This window comes from Otolemur garnettii, unplaced genomic scaffold (genome assembly GCF_000181295.1).
Source record: "Otolemur garnettii isolate 467f Iridium unplaced genomic scaffold, OtoGar3 scaffold00012, whole genome shotgun sequence".
Classification (NCBI taxonomy): Eukaryota; Metazoa; Chordata; class Mammalia; order Primates; family Galagidae; genus Otolemur; species Otolemur garnettii.
The window spans coordinates 4140793-4148026 of record NW_003852407.1 but is presented as its reverse complement, the minus strand read 5'-3'; positions in this window follow the sequence as shown (position 1 = coordinate 4148026).

Sequence of the window (7234 nt, the reverse complement as noted above, 5' to 3'; positions counted from 1 at the left end):
CGGGGGCCTGCGCTCCGGCTGCCCCACCCCGCGCGGCCCGCGCCCTGCGCGGCTCTCGGGCCCCGGCGCGCCCCGGAGGAACGCGGCCGCCGCTTCCCAGGGGACGGCCGAGCCTGCCCCCGTCGGCGCCTCCCCAAAAAGAGGCCCCCCCGCAGTGGCTCCCGACTGTCGGGCTCGCCAGCCTCGGCTTCCTACATGGAAGATCCGCGGGGGCAAAGAACGAAAGGCGTTCGGTTGAGCTGCTGGAGGGAGGAAAAAGCCTCTTTCCCCCTTGCTAAGCAACTTAATTTGGGGGTGGGGAAAAGCAGGCAATTAAAAAAAAAAAGCAGGCACGCGATTTATTTTTTTCCTCTATATCCTTAGTAACCGGATCCCCTCGAATTCCGTGCACACGAAGACTCGGGGGAGGAGGCTGAGCGGTCTTCACCCCGCATGAGATGTCTGGCGAAAGAAGAAGGCTCTCTCAGAACCTAAGAACCAAAATGCAAAGCCCCCAATGAAAAACACCACCTCCTCCAACCTCGGAGGTCTGGGGGCGTCCGGCTGGAGCTGGGGTTTAAAAAAATAAAAAAAGAAAATGTTTACAAAGTAGAACAAGATGTTTGAGGGGTGGCAAAACGTATCCGCAAGTTACATCCCCCCCTTTTTTCCTTGCAGAGCCCCGCTGGTCTTTCTCTCCTTTTCTTCTGCCAAAAAAAAAAAAAAAAATCGTATTTTTTTTTAATCCACAGAAAGCTTTCGCTAGACTGCTTCCATCCTGCGCATCTGGGTGCTGTAGGAGAGTCTCTGGTCTTCCCTGCTCCGCTCCCGGGAGCCCAGGTCCTCAGCGGGGACTTCCTCGGGGCTGGCGGGGGCGCAAGGGCAGAAGATGCTGCGTCGACGGCTGCGCCCAGCGGGGCTGACAGCGCGGGGGAGGGCGGCGCGGCAGCGGCGGGCCACCGGCGGGTCGCGCGTTCTCGTTCCTGTGGGCACAAGCTGGTTAGTGCAGGGGCTGCCGGTGCCCCTTCCCCCGGCCGCGGCTGGCCGCCGGGGCTCCCCGCATGGGCTGCTCGCCTTGACTCTGCTGCGGCGGCAAGAGGCCCCGATGTTCTCTCGTCGCCTCCTCCGAGACTCTCCTCGTCGCGCCTGGGAGCCTCCTTGTCCCCCGTCCGCCCTCTCCTGGCGCTCGGGTCTTTCTGCCACCACCAGGAGCTAGCCGCGCCTCGCTCAAGGGCTCCGGGGCCGGGCGTTTGGCTGCTCGGCGCCGGCGGGCTGGCTCTGTCTCGGGCAGCTCTCTCCCGCGCGGCGAGCAGACCGAGCACGGCGCCCGGCTGGCTCGGCTGGCGCGGCTTGGGGACAGGCTCCTCCGTGAGCGGAGCAGCGAGCGAGTGTGCCCGGGGCTCACCGCCTCCCGCAAGGCCTCCCGCCTCCGCCCCCTTCCCTCCCCCTTCCTCCCCCAGCTCCCCCCAACCCGGCCCTGTGCTCGGCTGGTTCCACTGCGCAGTGGCGCGCCCGGCTCCGGCCTCGTCACGTGGCCGTCTAGACACCCTGTCGCTTTAAAAAAAAAAAAAAGCGATTGTGTTTCGCAAACAACAGATCGGGTTTCTAAAAGCTATTTCTCCGCACCCCCCGACACTTGCCACCCCCTCCCAAGTCTGCAGAGGGGTACCAATGGCGGGGGGAGAGAAAGGTGGGGAGCAGAGAAGCTCCCAGAATCGCCTGAGACCCGGCTAGAGCAGTGGAGAAATTGGAAGAGCTGGAGCGCCCAGCGGGCTTCGTCGCCGAGTTTTGGAGCTGAACAAGCGGGTCGGTGGCCCGATTTAGACCCAGCGGGGCTCCGCTGTGGCCATCCCGCGCGCTCTCGCCCCAGCGCTTCATTCATTCGTTTTGTTTTGAAGGCCCTGGCGGCAGATCTTTTGGCTGCGCCGGAGGAAAAGGGGAGGAGAGCGCTGTCTCGGTTTTAAAAGACATTTTACACCGGACTGGACCCGGGCCCTGGGAAGTGTGCGCTGGAGGGAACAGCCGGGCCGCTGAGGGCGGGGAGGCGGCGCGAATATGACCTCAGCGGCGGCCGCGCGCTCCCTCCCGCCCTCTCTGCTCCGGGCTCCGGTTTCTAGGACTGCCTGGAGAAGCGTGTCTTGTGCATAGCTTTGGAATGCATTTGGCCGGCTGACGAGCTGCGAGGGGGCAGCATCCTGGCGGGAGAAGGGGGGCGGGGAGGGGGGCTCGCCTGCGAGCCGCCGGCAGGTTTCCCTCTCCGCCCGGAAGACCTCCGCCACCCAGCCTCCTGGCGCGGGAAGGTTACCCAGCGTGCAGATCTGCCTGGGACATTTATTTGCATGCGGGTCCTATTTCTGCCCTCTTCTGAGCCTCATAGCTTTCAAGGTGCTTAGGGTCAGAGAGTTTATCCCTTTACCCCAGGTTCCGGAGAAACATATCCAGGTGGCAAGTTACTGCATGGCAATGAGCAGGACATTAGTAAGGAAACACCTGAACGCGGTTGCAGTGTGAAAGCTGATGGTACTGAGAAACGTAATAATTTAAATATATACACTCCAGTATTGACGAGGCCACTGGTTGGCATGGTGATCTCACCTAATATTCAGTGAAATGCGATTTTTTTTAAAGTCATTTAGAATTGTGAGATCAGGACAGCAATGAAACTCTTTGAGGATTTTAAAGACTCTTTAGGAAAGGTAAAATGTACTATTTTCATCTCCCCAGCTAAATTATATGTTCTTAAAAGGAAAAGGCAAAAATGTATCTTAGCTGCCTTTAGAGCTCAGGTTCTCTCCCTTGCAACAATTTAAAAATTTTCTAACATAGAAAGAACAGTGGATGCTTACAAAGTATTTAATAATCAACACTTAGAATTGGGTAGAACTTAAAGGGACATTTGACCTACTCTCCCACCCCACCTAGAGTAACTTTGGTAATATAAATTAGGAGAAAATCAGCAATGCTGATTACATGACCTTCTATCCTGGGGGCCTGACACTCATACTTCTTCTTCTTGTTTTTTTCTGAACGTTTACTGTGTAAGGACACACTGGCTGCAATTGTACAGAGTGATTTTTGTTACAAATTAAAATATTTCTTATTGAAAAAGGCACTGAAACTATGTGAGAGTCAACTGTTCAAAGCAACTTTTGAAGACAGTAGTTAAGAAAGCCCAGGAGGGAATTGAAAAAGGGCAATCTCATAAACATAGGCAGGAAAAGGCACAAGTGACAGAGATAAGTTTGTTTGTTTGAGACAGAGCCTCAAGCTGTCGCCCTGGGTAGAGTGCTGTGGCATCACAGCTCACAGCAACCTCCAACTCCTGGACTTAAGTGATTCTCTGGCCTCAACCTCCCAAGTAGCTGAGACTACAGGTGCCCACCACAATGCCCAGCTATTTTTTGGTTATGGTTGTCATTGTTGTTTTAGTAGGCCCAGGCTGGATTCAAACCTGCCAGCTCTGGTGTATGTGGCTGGCACCTTAGCCGCTTGAGGTACAGGCGCCAAGTCCAGAGATGAGATTTTTGAGGTGTCTGGGAGATGTGTAACATACTCACCTTAGAAAGAACAACAGAGTCAGAAAACCTGATTCCGGGCTGAGGCTTTGCCACTCACTGGTTGGCAAAGTGCTAATAGTGATCCTTGTGTTAGGTGAGCACTTGGCAGGGTTTATAAGGCTTTCTGGACAAGCCTTCTGATCTCTGGGGTCCCATTCCCTCTCTCCTTTCTGGGTGTCCTAGAAAATCTTCACTTTTTGAGAGTGGCCGGGCCAGGCTTCATAGTAACAGGAAGTACTTTAATAAACAGAGAAAGAAAATGTCATAATTCTAAGTAAGCTTCTTGGCTAAATGGAGAATCTGAAGTATCTTTTAGAAACCTGGCCAATGTTGCTAGCACTCTGCATTGAGAGGCCAGAGCACACGCACAGGGCAGGTAGGTTTAGTGGGTGTTTCAAGAGATGACTCTGACGTCACAGCTTGTCTAGATGGAACAAGCATATACTTGCAGCGATATGTTCCCATATAGTGTAATTGTAGGTGTTTTTAATTCAGGCGTCACCCCAATCTTGCCCTTTCTACCTAGCTGCCCTCTTCCGTTTTGCTACCCTAGGCAGACAGTGGGTGGGATGCTGAGGAGCACCCGGCAGTGATTGGTGCTACTTTATGGCCCTCTGGCATCCCCTGAATCAGTTAACATCCCAACCCTCCTGACAGTCAGCCCCACCCATTGCATTCTTACTCCTTTCCTTTCCAAGAAAGAAGCCAGAACCCTGGTGGTAGAGGAACTACTTGCCAGCCAAAGGGAGTTCCCTCTTTTCCTTCCACAGGCACAAATGAGACCAACAAGCACACAGTTTCAGACTACTCTGACCCTTAAAAAAAAAAAAAAAAAAGTTTAGGAGTTCTCCAAACTATTGTGAATGAGTTTGATTCTAATCATTTGCTGGCAGGGAATATGGAATAAAATATCTCATTTGCAGTTGTTTATTTCCTGTTGTGGCTTCTATTTTCATCTTTTAGTCGCTTTGGTGATAGTAATCAAACCCTAATCATGGTGCAGCCACAAGTCACAGAGACCAAAATAACTTGCGACAAAGTTATGACAAACAAGGATGGAGTCAGCTAAAGACATGGCTCCTTAATCACCGGCCCTTGATGCCCAGAGGACGGTGGGGACTTGACTGACTGCCGGTGAGGCGTCTAGAGGAAAAGGAAGCCTGTGGTCTCTGAGCACCTGGGGAACCCCAGGATGCAGGAGGAAGGAGAGCAGCACAGTGTCCAGGAAGTGTTGGAAAAAACAGGTGAATCCTCTATACCTGCCAAGGTGAGAGGCTGCAGTCAGAAGGGCCTGGCTTGAAAGAGAATGAGAAGGGCTAAACAAAGACATCTCCCAACTCTCAACACTGCGGAAACAACTGTAAGCAAGAGCTGAAAAACGCCTGCTAGGGAAGATGAGATTCTGCTGTTTGTTCTTTGCTTATTTTTGGTGCTTTCTGGAGAAAAGGCAGAGAGAAGGCCCCGAAGCATGCATGAGCGTGTGTTGGTGGGGGTGACGGCAAGGGTGAGGCAGGGATGATTTTTTTTCTTGCAAAGCAAAAAGAAGAAACAGTTGGAGAGGCCAAAACATTATTGGCAAATGTCAACATTTCTTACACAATCATTCCCTGAAAAATGTGTGAGTGAGCACGAAACCATCCTTAATGGGCAACAGTGCAAGTGGAAGCAATGGTTTATGAAAGGAAGAAAGGCCTGTGGGACAATTAGCACTTCTTGCCTTATCTTGGAATAGCAAGAACATAAGTGAATGAAAATGCATCTAACTCACCATCAAATAAAGATGCTATAAGCCCTGACTCATCAGATATTCTTGTATTGCAGATGTGCTGTCAGCGCACCTATAATATTCACCAGGTGCCTCTTCAGAGCACTCAGCCAGGTACTAGGAGTTGAGGCAGGGACAGGATGACATGAATGTTGCTTGGAGGAGCCAAGAGAAACACCCAGGAAAATAAGGTGTGAGGACAACAGGGACATTCAAAGGTAGAGTCACATGTAGATGCAGTTTCCTCCAGGGACAGAGCAGGGGATAGCTGAAGAATAAGAGCTAGGAGGGGAATTTCACTGTATGTAACTTTTTGTACCTTTTAAGTTCTGAACCATTCGAATGTGTTATATATTCAAAAATAAATAGATATAAAATTTCTACATTCCCTGCCTGCTGTTATCATTTCCTGAAATCCACTGTTCTGATGTCCTGATAGAAAAGGACAAGTTGGCTGGGTCCCATGTGGAAGTGATGCTGCAGACACCCCCTCTCTCTGTGGGGCAGTTACTACAGGAAGACCGGTGACAGCAGAGGCCAATGTCTCATCCCAGACAAGGAGGGTGGAGGCTGCCTCGTCATGACCCTGGCAGGAGTCAGCGAGGAAACACGCCAGCCCTAATCAAAAGTCATTCCAGATATCAGTCAGGTGCAAGTCCTAACTGGGGACAGCCTAGTAAATACTGATGTCTCGACGACAGAGGTACAGGAAGGAGCCTGCCCAATCTGAGAAAATGAGAGCTTTGCTTTTTGGAACAGAAATGTATTCACATGATTCTCAGTTCACTTAGCCGGCACGGATTCTGAGCCAACATGGTACTGGGCACCAGGACATCCAAGGGATATTAATGTGAATATTAAGCAGCCCTGCCCTCAAGAAGTGCACAGTCTAGGAGAGGACCAGAAATATGAAAACAACAACATTTCTCAAATGTGATCAGTGCTACCCTAGCAGCAAGAACACAGGCATTCCCTCAGCAAAGCAAAATCAAGATACCTATTTTGTCTCAAAGGGGCTTCAAAAGGTTTCCCAAAGGAAGAAATAATTTAGACCAGATTGGATGAGTTGACTAACAGGGTAGAGGTGCTTCTAGTACTAATTGTTCCCATTACAAAGGAAAACACATAAAGGAAAGGAGTTTTCATGCTCTCTAAGCTAACTTTTCAAAACCCAAGCCATGCTTATCACCAGTGGTTCTCAACCTTCCTAATGCTGTGATATATCTTTATTGTTACAAAGGGGTCGCAACCTACAGGTTAAGAACCGCTGCTAAACACTGGTAGGTGGCAAGAAATGAGTGATAGAAGGGGGGTCCCTGCAGTGGGTGGTCTAGGAGAACATTCTCAGAAAGTTTGCTTGGTAGAATGAAATGGCAGAAGAAACACTAGGATTATGTACAGTTACAGAAAAGTTGCTCCTCAAATAACTGGGGAAATCTCTGCGATCTCCACGCCCCACAACAATAGCAGGCCTCTCTTGTGTCAGGCTGGTTCATGTCCAGAAATTATGCCAGATTTAATACCAGTGGAAGGGGAAATGCCTTCAGTAACGAAGCTGGCCTGTGACATCTCAGTGATAGGGGTACTTAGGTAATGCTCCCAAATGCCACCAATAAGAAAGTACTATTTGTTGCACACTTTGGCCAATCCCTGTCAGCATTAAAAAATTAATTTTAAAGACAGCAAAGCAAGGGAACAAGACTTGAGCCTAATCCAGATATGCCCTGACTCGCCCTGGCTTATTTCTCACTGTCCACACTGCAGACAGGTGCTCCATTCCAACCTTAAGCCACATTCAAATGGACTTCAAGCACCTGGTCACACTGGGCTACCAAATTAACCTTGTCTGCTTTCTGATGTTTTATCCCTATTTTTTTTTTTTTTTTTTTTTGAGACAGAGCCTCAACCTGTTGCCCTGGGTAGAGTGCTGTGG